We start from the raw sequence: 20,206 nt of genomic DNA, 5'->3' as shown, positions 1-20,206 counted from the left end.
AACAATGCATATAAATAAATGGGGCAGTTATAAGACCTCTACTGAAAAACCCTCTCTGAATCCCACCTTACTGGATAATTATTGTCCAGCCTCCAATATTTAATTTCTGTTCAAGGCACTAGAATATGTGGTGGCATCTCAGCTCCCAGGGTTTCTGAATTTTTACGTTGTGAACCACCCTGTGATCTTCAGATGAAGGGTGGTATACAAAATAGATAGACAGACAGATGATAGATAGATGATAGATAGATAGATAGATAGATAGATAGATAGACAGACAGACAGACAGACAGACAGACAGACAGACAGATGGATTATCTAGATCCAGTTCAATCCTGTTTCAGCCTGGTTGTGGGGCAGGGATGGCTTTGACCACCTTGGTGGATGACTTACATTGCGAATTGGACAGGGAGACTGTGTCCCTGCTACAGATAGGTAGCCGTGTTGGTCTGCCATAGTCAAAACAAAAAAAAAATCCTTCCAGTAGCACCTTAAAGACCAACTAAGTTAGTTCTTGGTATGAGCTTTCGTGTGCATGCACACTTCTTCAGATACACTGTCCCTGCTGGTTATGCTGGACCTTTCTAGAGAACCCAGACTGGCTTCCTTCTTCTCATGCTTCTGTCAGCAGCTGAAGACTGTTTCATTCCAATGGGCTTTTGAGAAATGACTTTTGTTTTAAGAAAAGGACTTTTAATAGTGCTGTGCTGTTTTTACAACCTGCAGATTTGTTTTTACATTGGTTTAATTCTCTTACTGTAATTAAACTATCACCTTTTATTTGTTTTTAGCGTTATGCCTTTCATCTGTTGTTTTACTTTGTGTAGGCCACCTTGAGTCCCAGTTGAAAGAAAAGGTGGGATATTAACAAGAACAACAACAACATATTAATTGGGGCTGTGCACCAGATTTGGCTGAGTCCCAAGCCAAACTGGGTGTATTTGAAGAGATTAAAGGGTTGAGGTGGGTTGAGGGACAGCCACTGATTGCTGTAGGGCAGATTGGATGGCCCAGGATGATTTGGGGGGTGTCAGGGGGCAGGGAATCAGGCAGGAAGAAAAGGCAGGCATTAAGCAGGAAGCCCCATTTCAAGACGCAACCTGACTGCCACTTTTGTCTTCCCAGGAGACTTTACTAACTCGTCTTCTTGCCTGACACGCCATTCCTGAAGCAGCACACCACAGGATTGATGCCTCCATGCAACAGTTGTTGTGAAACTCAATTCCAGCACACCCCTGCAGACACCCCTAGCAGCCCTCTGGATTCCGTCCTGTGATATGGAGGGTTTGGAGTAAAGCGTCTATGAAATATTGCATTTGTTTTATTCCATTATGAAAAGCTGTTGACAAATGACAGGAAGCTCAAAGGCAAATAGGATCAAGAGGATGGAAGACTGGGTTTAGGAAGGAAGATAAGGAGAGGCAAGCTGCCAAGTTTGGCAAACTGAGGGCTAAGTTGTGGAGATAGGAGGGCAAATATTGGATGGAGAGGTAGTGGGATTTAGAGACAAAATTAAGTCAAAGAGAGCACACAGTGAAATTCCAAAGAAAGAAAACTTTTTATTGGGCATTGATTGCTGTGGAAACAATGCTAAGAAAGGGTAAGGTGGGGTGGCTTAGTAATGCTTAAACTAGGTAGGATAAAATGACGACAAATGTGAGTACAAAATGTTGTAAATTAAGAATGAACTTTAGCTTCAACAAGATACACTGAGGATGAAGGACTACTTCCCATGTTGCAGTCTAAAGGTCCTCTGCAAGTCACTGCTGTTTCTGAAAATATCTTGTTGGTATAATGAATACTTGAAACTAGCTCTACAGTAGTGTGTACTACATTTACTCAAGCATCTCAGAACTAATAATATGTGCTAGGCTGCAATCCTACAGTGCGCTCACTAGCTGCCTCTGTGTGGAGACAACACATGAGTCATCACTGGGGATTGAAGGATCTGTCAATTTCAATACTTTTGGTTTCTCCTTTTTCCAGTCTTAAATTCAGTTCTCCATATTTCTGCACATTTTTAAAAAATCCTCATGAAAATTCTTCAGTACTTTAATGTGAATTTCTATTAATAAACACATTCTTGAATGCACTTAGACTAACATACCCATGTCTGCAAGCAACTTCTCCAATGATATGCTATTTTCACCACCAGCATAGTCCCTAATTGGTGGGCTGTAGAAATTAAATCACTAACTTTCATAGTTTGAACATTCACGGTAATTTAGCTCCATGATCCAGAGTCAGACACATCTAGCAGTAAAAATAAAACAAAAAGAGCCCAATTAGCATTTGTTCAAAGTCTTATTTATTACCTTTCCTTTTTGTGGTCTTTGCGATACCCTTTAGTGTCAGGTTGACTTATAGCAGAATTAGCTATGGAGATGCTATTTCAGGTAACCATTCCATTGTACAAGAATCGCTGTGCTTAAAAGATTGATCCTGCTAACCATCCCCAAATGGTAACAAGCAAGACAAAAATGGAAACATGCAGAATTGCCAACCTTTGATTGCAGATGAAAGACGTCTTCATTCAAGTCATTAACGCTTGAACAATATCGTACCATAAAAGCCAGTAATGAACAAGGTAAGTTAAAAGCACTATAGATGTGGGGAAGGCTACAAAAATAACGGTTTTCCCACATAAGTTAAAATGTCGTTTTCCTCCCCACACTTCTAGCTTCATTGCACAAAGAGTTTACTTTGCATTATGCAAGTAAACAAAAACCAACCCAATTATAAAGCACAGTTAATTCTGCCTCCATATTTAGTTATCCATGGCTATAATATACCTATGAGATGCCAAGTGAGGAAATGCTGCTAATTGGTTGTTGTTATGTAGTTGACCTTTTACCATGAAAAATATATAATAGGGATGAGAATCCTATTTCACCAGGGAAATGCGTGCTCAGCCATCTGAAGGAGCGTCTCCTCCCCCATCATTCTGCCCGGACACTGAGGTCCAGCTCCGAGGGCCTTCTGGCGGTTCCCTCACTGCGAGAGGCCAAGTTACAGGGAACCAGGCAGAGGGCCTTCTCGGTAGTGGCGCCCGCCCTGTGGAATGCCCTCCCATCAGATGTCAAAGCGATAAACATCTACCTGACATTCAGAAGACATCTGAAGGCAGCCCTGTTCAGGGAAGTTTTTAATATGTGACATTTCAGTGTATCTTTTATCTTTGTTGGAAGCCGCCCAGAGTAGCTGGGGAAACCCAACCAGATGGGCGGGGTACAAATAAATTATTATTATTATTATTATTATTATTATTATTATTATTATTATTATTATTATCATCCAACATCACAATTAACTGTTGAAGGAATCTAAGCTGTTTTGGTGGTTGCTACCAGGCCCAGACAGGGGGTGGGGGCCATATGGGCCACTTGGCCCGGGCCTCAGATTCCAAAGGGGGCCTTGGTCAGCATATTCACAATCGCAGGGGATTCACTGGGCTGAACATGGAGGCGCAAATGCAGCGGTGGCAGATTCCCTGCAACCATGGATGGCAGCGCAAAGGAAAAGCTTCCCTGGTGTCCGGGGCAGGGCCTGCAATTGGCTCCGCAGAGGAACGCGGAACGGGCGCTGGGTGGGTGGAGGCGACCAAGGCTCCAGCAGCCAGCGTGCAACGAACGTGATGGTGGACCATGTTTCTCATGCTGCTAAAAGTTGGTTAGTTTTTGTTTGAAATCTTGTTTGCCAAAAATTAAAACCACACGTACCTTAAAGATAAATGTGTTGGCTTTCTTATCGCTAATTTTTTTTTGAAAATGACGAAAAATTGATGAAGATGTGGCCATTTGTTTAAAATTTTGTTGACTAGGCCAGGAATATTACCTACACCCAAGGAGTACATATAGCTCAATGAGGATAATATTTGGTGTAAACCATGTTTTTTAAAGAAATAGTGGCTTATGAGCAATAGTGGCTTTCTCACAAGCATACGTCTTTTTTAAGAGTAGAATAAGAAGACAGAGAAGTTATAATTTAATTATAATAGTCAAATTTGTCTACTTAAAAATAGATTTTTAAATACATTATTGAACTATTAAAAATTGTATAATACATTTTAAAATGAATAAAGTATTTATTGTAAAATGTATTTAAAATTATAATACATTATAAAAAAAAACGTTATATATTTTTACAGATCAGTTCCGTAGCCTTGAAATAAAATTATTTGTCAGCATAACTTTAGTGAAAATTATTTATATACTTACTTATTTATAAGACTTCAGTTATCCCCAGGGTAAAAAAAGGGGGGGCACATTATCTACCTGGCCCAGGCCTCTGCCTGGTTCTGCAAGGCCCTGGTTGCTACTAAATAAATGAAGTTAGTGTAGCCCATACAGAGCTAGATGGACCAGTGGTATAAGTCAGCTTCCTTGTATCTAACATGGCGCTCTGTTTGTGAGTGAAAGGTTGAATCAGATGTACTTGGTGTGCTATAGCCCTTGTGTGGTCATTGCCAAGAAAGAAAGCGCTAGAAGCCAAGGAGGAGGAGGAGATGGGGAGGCATCTACACGGTGCTGACCTCCCTACTGCCTCCACCACCCTCTCTCCCTCCCAGTAAGCAGCAGCAACCCATCTGCCAGGAAGCTGGTATAGTGCCCCACCCAGAAAGCTGCTGCTGGGCTTTGGATGGAGCACAGCCCCTGGCAGGAGTTGGTGCTGCCAGGTAAGTGGGGAAAGTAGGGGAAGGGAACGGGGTGACAAAGAAGGGCTCACAGTATGGTTGGTATCAGAGAGATCTCTGGACCCCTCATACTCCTGATGACATCAATCAACTTGCATGGCAACAAAAATTATTTATTTGAGATTCTAAACAGAGCAGTGAAGCAGAGTTTGCTCATCACTAACTCCCCCATCTTAAAGACAGCATCTTAAAATTTGAAGAATTTATGCTTTTGAATTATGGTGCTGGAGGAGACTCTTGAGAGTCCCATGGACTGCAAGAAGATCAAACCTCTCCATTCTTAAGGAAATCAGCCCTGAGTGCTCACTGGAAGGACAGATCGTGAAGCTGAGGCTCCAATACTTTGGCCATCTCATGAGAAGAGAAGACTCCCTGGAAAAGACCCTGATGTTGGGAAAGATGGAGGGCACAAGGAGAAGGGGACGACAGAGGACGAGATGGTTGGATAGTGTTCTTGAAGCTACCAGCATGAGTTTGACTAAATTGCGGGAGGCAGTGGAAGACAGGAGTGCCTGGTGTGCTCTGGTCCATGGGGTCACGAAGAGTCAGACACAACTAAACGACTAAACAACAACAAGCTCCCCCATAGCTCAGGAACCAATTCACCCATCTGGCTTCTTATGTGGAAAGGAACCTAGAGAGTTTGCTTTCTTGGCAGAAGCACATCACCTTTATCAGATGTGAACTGCTGGAGCTGGGGTGGGGCAGGGAGAAGAAATATATGTAAAGGAAAGGGTATTGATTTTTCTGCATATCGAGCTATTATTCCTTTCTCACATCAAAGGGAAAGTAAAAAGTGGTGCAACTGTAAAGGAAGGTTAATTACTGAGAAGATTTAATTCCAGTCTCTTAATTAAAATGGGTGACATACATAGCATGGACTCAAGCCCCTGGCAGAGAATATGTCCATTAGAGAAATTATTCCTTGCAGTAGCTGTCCTGCAAAAACAAAGGCAACAGCAATGGTGCCAGACATGATGTCAGGATGCATCTCAGTTCTCCCCACTGCTTCATGCCAGTTGGCTGGATTTTACTACAAAACCTTGCTTAGTAGCTAATGTCAGTATTACAAACCGATATATGAAAGCTAGGAGCTAAATGGCACCTTTAACCTAGGTTATGGGCACAACAGAATGTCTAGGCATGATTTTTTTTAATAACAAGAATACAAAGCTGAAAATGAATGAACTGCAGCTAAAATATTGTGTTCATTTTTCATATGGTCTAGTCCTTCCCCTACCCACTCCCCCTAATATTCTTAAGAGGATCTCTTCTCCAGTCTTCAGAGAGTAACTGGAAGTAGGGAAGCAGAAAAAGGTCCTCCTTTCCTTCCACTCTGCAGTTTTAATCTGAAATCTTAGGCGTAGCACAGAGCTCAGAAACTGCTCACGCTAATGAAATCACCTGTTGCAAAATGTGCCTAGAACAATGGGAGTTTCAAACACTGGCTAAGGTAATGTTTAATTGTTGCTTTATTGTTAGGTATCAACAGGCATACGAGAAATAAACATTAGTCTGACCATAGTGCTCTGATATTTTTCTTACTGGTGCATTGCTCATTAATAAGCAATTCAAATGAGCCATCAAGGTCAGCTCACACCTACTGGTGCCAGCCTGATGCTAAGACCAACATTTGCTCTCTTTTTACATGTGTGTAGGGAGAGAGGGAGAGAGAGTTTTGAATGTCACCAGTGAAAGATAAAGAACTTGAGCATTTGGAACTAATTAGAAGGAAGCAGGCTTGAAGAGCTGCAAAAGTATGTTGCTATTGTGCTAGGAAATATGTGACCTTCCTATCTATTTATCCTGTACATTTGTGGATGACTCCAGACCAGCGTTGGATTTAAGGTAGTGAGGGCGGTCCCCCGGCAAAGGGCGCTCAGCCAAGGGGTACAAATTCTTCTTCTTCTTCTTCTTCTTCTTCTTCTTCTTCTTCTTCTTCTTCTTCTTCTTCCATAAACCTATATTTATATGGGTACCTATTAAAAGTTGGTGGGGGTGCCAAATTTTGTCCTCAGGACACCATATTACCACAGTCCACCCCGTCTCCAGTCTGATAGTGGTCTTGACATGGTTAGCCAGATAAAGTTGCCTTATCCTGTGATATGTATATATCAACTTCCTTCCTGTGGTAGCCAAAATTCTTCTTTGATTTCTTCCTACATCAAAGACACACTTCTGTATTTTTGAGATTAGTCTGTCATTACAGAATTAAAGATGTATATTCATTCTGCAGTTCAACTCTAGGAACACATACAGCTAGTTTTAAAAACCATGTTTTTAAAATTAGCATATAATGCAAGAGCACAGTGGGGTGGTGGCAGTTCAGAGATTAACTGATTTATTTGGCATGAGGTCTTTCTAGATGGCACACATGTAATGGACTGAGAAAATTGAAGGTATGCACATGGATGAAATTAATGAACAGCTGGGAGGAGGAATATGTTCCTGCTGCAGCATCTCCAGTGCAACAAAAATAACTGAACAACAGGATCCCCCTTCCAAATTGCAGCTGTGTACAGAAGTCTCCATGGCAACAACAGGAATAACCCCAAGTAGATGCCTACCATTTATCAGAAAGGATCGTACAAAAACATTATCAAAAATGATCAAGAAATTATCCTAGGATCATGTGACCTGCTTTCAGCAAGTTGTATGCACAGAAAAACCCTCCTCAGATATCCCAGGAGAACTATTGTGAAAAAGCAAAAAGTTAAACCAAAGCTAGGGAGGGGTGAATCTACAAATTTCTGACACTTTCTAGTAATGTAATTAATTTTCGTATGCTACTTTCACTTACATATGCATTTCTGTGCACACCTTACCCTAGTATACACATTTTCATGCACATTACCCGGCAGGGGAACTGCACTGCAAAATTCAGATAAGTGTGAATTTCAAAGGATGGTTGTGTTTCAGTTTGCATATTGTTTCATAAAGTGCAAACTATATACGTTCACCTTTAAATGTGAACTGAACTGAATTCCTAATAAAATCAGAAGTTTATAGTCTTCCATAAATGTGATGGAGTCAAACCAATTACATGGCCCTAGTTGTCCTACACTACTCTAATTTCAGATCATCCTTTAGCATCACTTCTAATGGTCATGTTTTACTTAGAAAGTTCTGCATACCATCCACATATCTTCAGTGGATGAAGTTCTGTTAAACAAAAACTTCAAAATGTGACCTCTACAAATCCATGCTCACATAAAATTCATGAATGTAGTATTACTTTTAAAATGACTGAAAGTAGAATTAAACTATTTTCTTTGTGAAATCTGTTTGGATTAAATCAGTCTTCTTCAGCAGCAGCATCTCACATCCATCTTTAGACGCCTCTTCAAATTGTCTCCATCATTCTCTTTTTGCGTAAGTGGCCATCCCCTTGGTCTGTATAGCTTCAGAACTGCATTGCCCCAATCTAGTCTTGCTTGGTTGTTTAGAACCCAAAGCTTGCTAATATAAGACTCTCTCAGCATTACTTAAACTCTGACCTCATAGACCTGGATTTTTTAAAAAGCTCCTGGTTAATTCACTCCTTGCTTTTACAGGTGACCCTTCCAGCAATGTCATCTACAGCCAATTATAATAATAAATTTCATGCTATTGACAACTGCTCACTAAGCTGTGCCCAGCTGTTTCTGTATCAATTCATGTGTCTAGAGCAGTGTTTCCCAACCTTGTGCCTCCAGATGTTTTTGGCCTACAACTCCCATCATCCCTGACCACTGGTCTTGCTAGCTAGGGATGATGGGAGTTGTAGGCCAAAAACATCTGGAGGCACAAGGTTGGGAAACACTGGTCTAGAGCACAAGTAGATTTTCAACCTTCAGGAGGATTTCAGATTTATTCCAGGCCCCAGGGGTGGGCGAGGAATGGTCTCCTTTCTTCTTAAAATGTCTTTCTTCCCACCCTCCCCTCTCTGAGACAGCATGTGATGTTTACTGTCCCTTATGTGAACTGAACAAGGCCAAAAGACACATTTTTTCCCACTAGAAATTAAATAATTTTAAGCTACAATTGGAAGTATATGTTCCTGGGAATAGGGCTACAACCCTATATCTAGTTATCTAAAAGTAAACTCAGTGTTACTTACTTCTGAATACAGTGGTACCTCGGGTTACATACGCTTCAGGTTACATACACTTCAGGTTACAGACTCCGCTAACCCAGAAACAGTACCTTGGGTTAAGAACTTTGCTTCAGGATGAGAACAGAAATTGTGTCCCAACGGCGTGGCAGCAGCGGGAGGCCCCATTAGCTAAAGTGGTGCTTCAGGTTAAGAACAGTTTCAGGTTAAGAATGGACCACCGGAACGAATTAAGTATGTAACCAAAGGTACCACTGTAAACACATATAGGTTTGGACTGGTAGGGTCCACTGAAAACAGTGGGGCTTACCTCCATGTTAGTTCTCGTTTCATTATGTGGGCAGAAATGTCCTTGATCAAGTAAACAGAGGATTTATCTACTTCGCCAAACACCAATCGTGACAACAATAATGATAACTCACCCTGAGGCTATGTCATGGACTAGCTGGACGCAGAGGAGGCAACCCTTAGGGGAACCCCCAAGGCAGCCCCCAGGGGAAGAAGGCTGAGAGCCAGGGGACTGGTGGTGAGACAATGATGAGTAGTCAGAGGGAGCAGACTGGGAGGAGGAGCTGTTGGAATGCTGGTAACAGCAAATACCATACTTAGGACTGGTGTTACCCAAACCCTGTCATTAGCATCCAGGCTAGTTCTGGGGAGCTACCATTTATATTTCCCATAATGTCGTGGAGCGAAGCTATATTAGCACATTGTGGGAAATTAAAATGCCCGCCACCTCTGTCAGCTGCAGCTGCTGTCTTGCTTCCAATTCTGCAAGTCTACTGTGAGTACAACCTCCACATCACAGAGACTACTGTGGAGCACCAGCCTGTAACACAAATGCTAAGAGCCACAAACAAAGAGAACAAGTACAAAAGGTGCTCTTATAACCCATGCTGCACACTCCCTGTCTTGGTTAGTATTGCCACAGACTACATTAGGTCTGCTTTTATTCCTGTGTTAACAAATGCCAGCCATACGCTTGGCACTTAGAGGCATACAGTGAAAAACATGTGCCTCTTTCTTTGGTGCAGCTGTGTGAGGAAAGAAGGAGGCCAAATGTCTAGAATCCCGAACAGCACATTTGTAAGGAAATTTGAAAATAATTTGAGTGTTCCACAATTGCTTTGCTGAGACAACAGGAAAAAATGGCAACTAAAGCTCACAGGAGACCCATTTGTTTCATTTGTGTTTACAACTGTTCATTCAGAGTGCTCCACAGCCAAGCCGCGATATTGGAACATAAATTAATTTACTACAATTCTGATGTGAGATGGAAAGATTAATGTAATGTGTATCCAAAGGGAATTCCCACTACATGCTGTTTGCCAGAATCCATAGAAACCAGCCCTTTTCATGCTGTAACACATTGCTGTATTGTGGCTGCTGTGATTCCTTAGCAACAGAGCTACTTTTCTGTACAACCCAACACATATAATGCATTCCAGACATAAGTAGTAGGGCTTGTAATTTTTGAGTGAAGAGTGGGAGAAGAACAAAAACTGGAGGTCTTTGTTGTATCTTAAATTGTATCCTTTCCCTGAGTATATTGGAGGTGGAGACTTACACAGTACCAAAAAAGAAGACACAGATTTAAGGGGGTGGAAGCATATTCTAATTTAGAAATAACTGTTATAATTTAAACAGAAATACAGTGCATAGCTGCGAAGGCTGTAAACAAGTGATCTGTATACCAGCTCAGCCTGTTGATGGGCAACTTCCAGACCCCTTCTCTCCCTTCTTATCATTAGGCAAAGTGAGGCAACCACCTCAGGCAGCAAGTGTTGGGAAGGGGTTAGCATCCCCCTCTATTTGAGGACTGAGATTTGTGGACCATGCAGCCTGTCTTGTACCCAGTTCTCCAAACTACCCTGCTTCCCTCAGTTTCTGTGGAGGACGCTATTTCATTGCCCACATTGACTTTTTCTGGGGAATGGGATCACCATCTTGTCTTCTGCATCAGGCAGCAGAACATCCTGGGCTGACCCTGCTTCTTCCAGTTTTGTTTTGTTTTAATTGGTCTTGGACCAAACAGTCATTCAAACAGAGGATCCCTTCAATGAGAGGGGTCACTTCTGTAAAGTAGACCTATGGTCACTGTACTCATGCTTAGGAAGAAAGGTGGGTCACAAAGGCATTTAATGAATAAAAGGAATTTTAAAAAAACTATTAAAAACCACAGCTACTTTGGAAGGACAAACACTGCACAACAACACTGTTCTCATCTGTCTCTTGAAAGTGTACAACACATTCTTCAGAACTGGGCTGCCACTACTGAGAAAAAAAGTTAATCGGAGGAGGAGAACCTATGCCAGCCCGCATGACAAAGGTCAGGAATGATGATAATCAAAGTGCAACAACATTTGGAGGGTCACGGGTTCCCAGTCCCTGTTCTTTTACTACCAGATGCCAATAGAAGCTGATCGAAGTAATGGGAAAGCAACATTATTCTATATTAGCCATTTAACATTTGGTGTGTACAAAGTTCCAAACGAATAAAGCTATTCGGTATCTTGGCATCTTTTCTTAACTGCCTCTTCTCATTTACTAAAAGTTATTAATGAGCCATCTCAAAACTCAGGTAAAATGTGCCGCTGGGGAATTCTCTAAACAGAAAAAAAAGCATTTGGTCTTCTCCACCAATGTGTTTTTTTACAGCATAAGCTGAGGAATGAATGATACTACCATGTGCTACCCATACATTCTATGTGACATACCTTTTATCACTTGACCGCCACAGCACTTTACTAAATCCCAGTCCCTTGTAAAAGGCTTGACTTTTCAGTGGAACAATAGCTGGCTATATAAGAGGGAATATACTTTGCTTAACCATGCAGTCTAATTTCAGAAAGCAGTAAACATTTGAAACCCAGACCTCAAAATCCTTTAATCTGACAGCTGTGAGTCACACATGTTTATAAAGAATATTTAGGTGCTGAGATTGCTCTATTCAAACAACAATAATATAAAACTGCTGTTTAAGTAAATCATTAAAACAATGTGAAATACAGGCACACAAATATGCATGCAAAGGCAAATCTATAAAGGAAGAGAATATTAAACTAGCAATTGTACTGGTGCAATATTCCTTTATAGCATTTCCTTCCCCAGACAATTCATACTACATCAAGCCAGGATTGCAGTAACTATCAGTAAAATAGGACCTGACAAACCCATCTAAAAGCCAGGTTTCAAATGGCTCTTTGCCACAGAAAAATGGCCTTACAGTGAGTGAGCATGCTGTGTGAATCCATCTTATTCAGATGCAGCACAAGAGAGACTCAATGGAACAGGCTGCCTCTGTTTTCCCAATACATTGCAAATATCATATCCATAACAGTGATCTAGTCAAAGGCTGATCCTTATTTAGTCAAAACAGCACAATCCATGCACAAGAGGAAGATGTCAGCATGTTCTGGGGGAACCCAAAGTTCGTAAATGTACAAAAAATAAAAGCCTTTCATTTAAAAAAAAACCACAACTAATTGGAGGGAATCCCCAAAACATCCAAATGAGGACTGAACATGCTCAGTGGGCACAGAATGCTGACTATTGTGAGAATAGAATATTCTTCTGAACAGGTGCATTTTAATACTGCCACATTTTGCCTTGTTTGTACAACCCTTATACATATAACACTTGTATAGAAGCACAAATATGGATTTGTCAGTCTTCTACACTGTTATCTTTTAGATGCCAATTTAAAACTTTCCTATTTATCCAAACTTTTGGTGAACTGATATGCAGCTGATACTACTATTTGTATTATCCTTTATTGATTATTTCACTTACATTATAAACCATCCTGGAGGCCTAGTCTTGGCACTGCGGTGGCTTATACACAGTTTGTAAGTATATGTAGCAGCAGGTCTACATACACTTACCTGAAAGTAAGTCTCATTGAATCCAGTTACTTCTAGGATTGCCCTGTAAACAAATTAGTGATTGCTACCGAATCTCTCAATAAGTTTGCTGATAGGACAATTAGTCATTGCAGACAAACAAGCTTCAGCTTTTTTTCGATGTCTCAAAGTACGTATAAAAGATAGTTACACAAATACACAAGGAAATTCGTTCCGAACTGAAAACAAAGGCTATTTGAACCTAGAGACAATTTCACACTCTATTTTTTTTCATCCCGGGGCTACCAGCTATAATGTAGCCATCCAAACCACTTCCAGGATCCTCTATCCTGAAACCACAATCTTTTCAAGGGCGGCTTTGATCTAACTGTGGCTGGCTAAGTAGTTTCACGTATTAAAGAATTAACAATGATGCTGTTCATCTTCCTCCCTTCTAAGTCTGCACTCCTGAGCATCAAACGTTATCTCCTTGACAAGTGGCACCATGGTTATTCAGGGCATCATAATAGAACAGTCTGCCATTAATTCAGGAGGTAAGGCTGCAGTACAAATCCTACCAGCAAACAGAAAAGCCAGCCAATAGCCACCAAGCTAGCTCTCTGACTTGTCAGGGGAAATAAGAGCCATCACTAAATTTCCAAGCAAGCAGACAAGATGTTGCTTAGTATTAGGCTGAGACAGAATTAAACGCTTTAAGAGATAGAAAATCTGAATGAAACCCATCATCTGTTTATAACTGTGCCATTTCTAAGTTGCATTACCTCATAGTGCTAAGTGGAATTACTAGAACTCCAACTAAACGTCTTTTCATTTGCAACAAAATACAATAGCAGCATAGGGCTAGTTCCCTACATGTGATCCCTGGGAGCTGAATGTGTGAACTGACTCCATGGGAAAGAGTTAAACTTGAGGTGAAAGTTCTAGCTAAGGTTTGATATCCACAATGGCTCATTCACATTGGTTGCAGTCATCATGTCATTAATTTGCATGTGCACCCACAGTCCATTCTTAGAGGCTTTCTTTACATTTAGAGACAGAGGGTGACATCTGGTTAACTCCACCTGTTTGTGCAATGGAAATCCACACGTGTTACAGGATTTTCAGTTTATCTTATTCTTTCCTCCAGTCCCCCTCTGCACTCCCCCAAATGTGCTCCAAAGAGTCCCACAACTCTCTGCAAAAAATCTTTGGGGTGCAGGCTTCTGTAGAGAAGAGGGGAGGGAGGAGTAACCCCACTGCATGAGTGAACTCCTGCTTGTGCTATGTTGCATCTCATCCTGTAGATATAAAAGGATTCCCCAGATATCCTTGCCTTTTAAGCCAGAATTTCAAGCCTGCAAAGGCTGTCTTTCCAACAACCATTGTAATGTATTTTGAGTAGAGGTAGCCTATGCAGGTCCGTCAGCAAGAAGAAATACTCCATGGCGATTGTATTGGACCTTGGAAAACAAAATTAATTGATGAAAGCCAGGAATAGGAAAACTGGTGTCCTGTAGTCCAGGCAATTCTGTCCCTTGATATGCCGTCACTCCCATGGACCCATGTAATTCTTCTGGCTGGCTGACCTGTACAGGCTACCTCTACCCAAAATATATTAGATTTTTCATTTCTCTCACCTTCTGTCCAATGAGCTCAACACTACACACATGGTTCTCTCCCCCACTCGCATTTTTTTCTCTCAAAACAACCATGTGAGGTGGGTTAGACTAAGACAGTGACTTCCCCAGGGTTACCCAGGGAGATTTGTGGATGAGTGAGGAGTTGGGCATGGGTCTCCCCAGTCTTAGTCCATATCACACTGGCCCCTGTTAATTAAAAATGAAGTAACTTGTGACAAGACTAAAACGATTAAACTCTGTATTGATTGGCTAAAAGATCTAACGGGGATCAAGCATATTTCTACAAAGAAAACAAAACAATCTTCTCATTTTTTAAAAAGCAGTTACAGTTGCCCAAAATTGCCCTGGTACATGACAGCATCATTTGTTGTACAGAGCTGCAGCAGGAAAATCAGAAGGATTTAAAAAAACACAAAAGCAAAACTAGGCCATTCTTTGCTCAAGGCATGCTCTAAAAAAGAAGTAATACATGTTTTGCGTGGAAAATTCTGTTTTAAAAACATTTCATGGCAGGGTTTCATCCCTTTTACTTGCTTCACTTTTCAGCATTAAGGTAGAAAATGGGGGTTATTTTTGACAGCATGCCCATTAATCAAAGGGTCTGTGAAGCCCGGAACATATTTTAGCTGATCATTACCAGAATGTCTTTGCTGAGGATCAAATTAGAGCCTAAACCATTTTTTTCCATCCTGGATGTCAGCAGTGAAAAGCCCATGCTTTTTCAGATTAGTACAGCTATATCCAATAGCACCAGTTTGACACAGAACATAAGACCCACTTCAGTCTTGGTTCAGGCCTGGTTTGGGGACTGAATCAGCCTTGGTTACCCTGAGAGATGACCTTTATTAAGAGAGGGACCATCTCAATGGCTTTTGATGCTATTGACTATATACTCCTAGATCAAATGTGTGGGATAGGTATTGGATACACCATATTATGGTGGCATAACTCTTACCTGCATGGCTGAGTAAAGGACCCCTGGATGGTTAAGTCCAGTCAAAGGCAACTATGGGGTGCGGCGCTCATCCCACTTCAGGCTGAGGGAGCCGGTGTTTGTCCACCTACAACTTTCTGGCTCATGTGGCCAGCATGACTCAAAAGCTACTGGTGCATGGAGGACCGTGACAAGTGCCAGAGTGCATGGAAATACAGGGCACTATTTTGTCCCCATTACTATTTAACATCTGCATGAAGCCACTGGGAGCAATCATGAGGAGTTCCAGAGCACAGTATCATCAGTACACACTTGACATGCAGCTTTGCTTCCCCATAAGATCTAATCAGGTGTGGATGTGAAACAGCTGGACCAGAATAGACTGCTGATGAGGCAGGTGGTTGTCAGAACAGGACAGCTCTGCTAAAATGTCTGTATTGCCTACCCACATGCTACCAGGCCACGTTAAGGTTCTTGTATTACTACCCCTTACATCCCAGTCTGATCATAGAGATCATCTGGAGGAGCATCATTGGTTGTTCCCTATGTTTCACAAGCCTGACTGGCTTCAGCTAGAAGTGGGACATTTTGTGTCACCAGCCCCATGCTGTGGAACACTTTTACAGCAGAGATTCAGAAGGCATCCTTGCTACTGACATCTCTAGAACAGTGTTTCCCAACCTTGGGTCTCCAGCTGTTTTTGGACTACAACTCCCATCATACTTAGCGAGCAAGACCAGTGGTCAGGGATGATGGGAAGTGTAGTCCAAAAACAGCTAGAGACCAAAGGTTGGGAAACACTGCTCTAGAAGACTTTTTTCTTTTATACTGACAGGCCTATTCTGCTTTTTTCCCCTCCCCAACATGAGCCAATCATTTTTATAATCATTTTGTATAGTTTTATGTATCTTCTGTTTTATTGCATTTGTAGAAACTGTTTTACACCACCTTGATATTTTATGAGTGGTGTGTGTGTGCGCGCGCACACGTGTGAAAACAGGATGCTGCCACATACTGAGTAAGATAATCAGGCAATCTCTTTCAGCATTGTCTACACAGACTGGCAGTGGCTCTCCAGGGTTTCAGGCAGGAGTCTTTGACCCAGACCTATCTGGAGGTTCTGGGGATTGAACATGGGATCTTTTGCCTGCAAAATAGATGCTCTACCACGGAGTTACAGTCTGCAGGAGCAGGCATTGCAAAAAGAAGAAAAGAAAAGCACATTTTATCAGGAATGGGATGGCAGAGGATACACACAACAGCAGTATAAAGGACAAATTCCATGTATGCCAGCAGCTGAGATGCACAGTGAGGTAGCACAATTGGAGAGCATATATAGTGTCATCATGTCACATCTGAACTGGTTTGATTGCTAGGTTGCTAGAAGCTGGTGTTGGCGAAAATGCAGCAGAACAGTCTAAAAGGATTTCTTTTCCAAGCCAGTGACTGGAAATGACAGATGGATCACTGAAGAAATACAAACATTCCCTCAATGGCTCCCTTTACTAAAAATTAGGATGCAGCTCGAAGCAGTTACAGGAGGGAGCATGATAGTCTCACCGGAAAAAACTGAGAAGGGCACAGTTTTATTATTATTATTATTCAGACCTTAGAGCATCATTATAGAGAACTGCTTTTGCATATCCAACTAAACAATGATACACAGAACAGGAAATAAAAGGAATTCAATGACTGTCAGCATATTCCTATCCCTTTTTACAGAGAAGCGTGTCCCACTGAGTTAATTAGGACTTACACCCGCATACATATAGTAAGGTCTGCCACCTCCGCATATTAATATTCAGTTAAAGTTAACTAATCCCAAATGGGGTCTTAACGGTCCCAGAAGACAACCAGCATATATCACATACTGTAAGAAATCAACAACACAAATGCTGCTGCTTCTGTTCATGAGGACTGTACTGTCTGAGAGCCACAGTAAAAGTTATGGAGTTGGACAAGGATGGGGCGGGGGTGTTCCACGTTAAAATCCCTACACAGCCACAAAGCTCACTAGGTAACTGTTAAAAAGGAACGTATTGGCTACTCATATGCTACCAGGTGCCTAAAGGTGTATAATGAAGGCAGCAGGTGAACTTCCCTGGAGAGAGCATTCGACAGACAGGGAGCCACTCATGAAGGGTGCCCTGATCATCCACAGTCAGAATATGAAACCAGGTTGCCCCATTCTCTTCTTGATCTTGGGAGTCTCCAAGGCAAAAGTCGCAGTAATTGTTGGGCAAGGCCAAACCATCCAGACCTTTCTTGGATTTCTGCGCTTCAGACTTCTGTGATACAGGTGTGGGGGGCTGCAAGTCTTACTTGTCTTCCCCCTCTTCCTCAGTAGGTGGGAGTGCACATAGTGGTAACTCAGCCCAGGACGGTTCTTGTAACACTTCCCATAGATTGAGGCATACGGTTGTCTCCCAAAATGGCAACATCCAGCTTTTTCTGGGCACTCCCAACTCCTTTGCCCTTGGCATTGCCTTTGCCTCGGCATTTTGGCATGTCTTCTTCATAGTCCTCATCATCTAATAAATCATCAGGTTCCAGGTTCATTTTCCTTGTGTGGCTACTGGCAACAGGAATCTCGCCAAGGCTGTCTTCGTCAGTATGAGGGTCGGGCAGACTGCACTCTTCAAGAGAGTCCGTCCTCAAAAGGGCCTCCAGGCTGCTGCCATCCTGAAAGAGCACACCCTCTTTCTTTAGGGTCTGCTCAGTGTCTGGTTTAATGGAATGGAAGAGAAGCCTTGGATCCTCAGGAGGGTGAGCGCGACATTTTTTCCACCCGCGCCAAGCTGGATAGGAATAGAGATGGCCAGATGCCAAACCTGGCCCCCTGTGCCGCTTCTCCAACCAGATATAGCAGTTACTCTGTGCCACTCCAGTCTGCGAGTCCAGAAATGGCGATCAAATACTTCTCCCAGCGCACAGTCGGGCACTGTAGTTGTGGCACTGCTCCATCGTGTCCTTATAATATTGTTCTCCAAGGAGCTTCACCACATTCTGTACCACCGCTGCCATTTTCCCCTCGCCTTTTCTTTGCCCTGCTCCCAAGGGCAAGACAACCAGATGCTGGGTAGACTTCAGGCATAGGGCAAGGTACTCTGTTCCTTTAGGGAAGATCTACATTGGGAAGCTTGCCTTTGCTGACACTGCAAAGGACTTTATTCAGGCATATTTGTATGCTGCCTTGAAGGCCTAAGTGGTGAAAAGTGAGGTATAAATGTTAAGTAACTATTAAATAATGAGTGCAAGGACAAATTAATGAATGAATATTACTGCCTTTGTAGGTAATTAAGCTTTCAAAGTGGTGACTGTGGTAGCTCTTTCTGGACTGGTGACTGTGAGACACAGTCTCCTGAATCTGATTCTAGCCTTTACTGATTGTTCCCCAGCCTCCCTCTAATGAATGGACAGAACCACTAATTCCTGTTTCTTCCTAATTTTAATCTGTCTCCATCAGTTGCCATGCTTTGAACCAACAAGAAAATTCACGTACAGCTTGCAAAACCATGATTAATTGATTATGCGAAGTAAGTGTTCCTTCTGTCATTGGCAGATATAGCAGGGCTTGTCTCAGAATTCAGAAGCCATTAAGGGAGAAGTTTTATTGAAGCTGTCACACTGCAATATTCCAGAGGGTCTTTCCTAAGCTGCCATACAAAGCAAACAATAATAAAAACCAAAAAGATTGAGAGAGAGCTCAGCTATCACTGAACAAGGATTTTGCCTATTTTGTTTTCCATTGCAATTCACATAGAACACAAAGGAAGGTGCCTGGAGAAAGGCAATCTCTCTCTCTCTCTCTCTCTCTCTCTCTCTCTGTGTGTGTGTGTGTGTGTGTGTGTGTGTGTGTGTGTCCATCCCCTCTTGGTACTTGATGGACTGGTCCCTTGGAACCACATGTGGCAGTCAAGTGAAAAATACAGCAGCAATGAAGCAGCTTTAGTTTACACTAAGGATTTTATTAGCAGCTTAGCAGCCCCAGAGCTAAGCTCTGATGGAACAGACAATCTGTCTTCCTTGATGTTTCTTGGGAGCAAAGGAAACAGCAGGGGAACACATAAATCTAAGCAAGATTCATAAATAACTGGAGCCTCAGCCATAGGTCAAAGGGAGGGGTCATCAAAAGAATCTTTTCTAAAATGAAAACCAAGCCCAGGTGTTAATTCTAATTGCACTAAATTAGACTGTCGCAATCTGAGCATATGCTTGTAAACCTTTTGGGAATGGGGAAATGTCTCCTATTTTGTGGTTGCTCTTCGCCCTGAGCCCTTGAGACCAGGCTGGCTCAAAATCAAGACCAGCCAATACAGTTCTGTATGTATGGAATTTAGGCCTGGGTGGGCCACTCTATTTCTAGTCTATATCAGTTTCTCAAGTGTTCAATAATAGGTCAGTATAGAACAATATGGAGTCTTGGTGGACTGTTTAATCCCATCCCCCCGCTAGCTACAATTGTAATTCCAGAGAATTCAAATTACAATACAGTAACATACAACTTTAAAAACAAGCAAAAAAAGAAGAAGTTAATAATAATCAGTATGAATACTCATTGCAATGGATGTGCTATCTTCAACCACAAATCCACAGACAGGCCGCGGACCACGTGAATGAAGGTTATGGACCACTGGGAACCCCTGATACAGAGGCATAAATCCTCAGCTCTTCCTTACCCAGGACTTTATTACCATTTGATGGTATGAAAAATCTAAAGCTTGGTAACAAAAATAAGCATGAATCTGAGGGGTATGTGTTGAGACCATCGTGGAACTTAAGAAGACTTCCTAAACTTCACAGTGAGCTTGAAAATTAACTGAGTCAGATCTGCCAGAGGATATAATAGTGAAAATAATGATTAAAAAAGCAGTATAAAGTGGTACTTCAGTTTTTGAACGTAATCCGTTCCAGAAGACCGTTGTTGTGAAACATTCGAAAACCAAAAACTCAATACGGAAAACTCAATACGGAAGCTGTGTTTCATGTTCAACTTCCAAGGCA

At 41.9% G+C, this 20,206-nt stretch overlaps 1 protein-coding gene and 1 pseudogene across 4 annotated transcripts in view; both read right to left on the bottom strand.

The window, feature by feature from the left end:
- TMEM108 (transmembrane protein 108) overlaps nt 1-20,206 on the bottom strand; it is a 176,535-nt gene that overhangs the window by 107,149 nt on the left and 49,180 nt on the right. The gene's annotated exons all lie outside the window — the stretch shown is intronic.
- Nucleotides 13,570-18,373, bottom strand: LOC310828594 (zinc finger protein ubi-d4 pseudogene; annotated as a pseudogene). The gene is made up of 2 exons: nt 17,326-18,373; nt 13,570-13,710 (listed from the first exon to the last, which is right to left on the bottom strand). The product of its transcript is annotated as a zinc finger protein ubi-d4 pseudogene (transcript).

This window comes from Podarcis gaigeae (assembly GCF_964106915.1).
Source record: "Podarcis gaigeae genome assembly, chromosome: 12".
In the NCBI taxonomy this organism is placed as follows: Eukaryota; Metazoa; Chordata; class Lepidosauria; order Squamata; family Lacertidae; genus Podarcis; species Podarcis gaigeae.
Note: the sequence above shows the minus strand (reverse complement) of the source record. Positions and strands in the feature narration are given on the sequence as shown.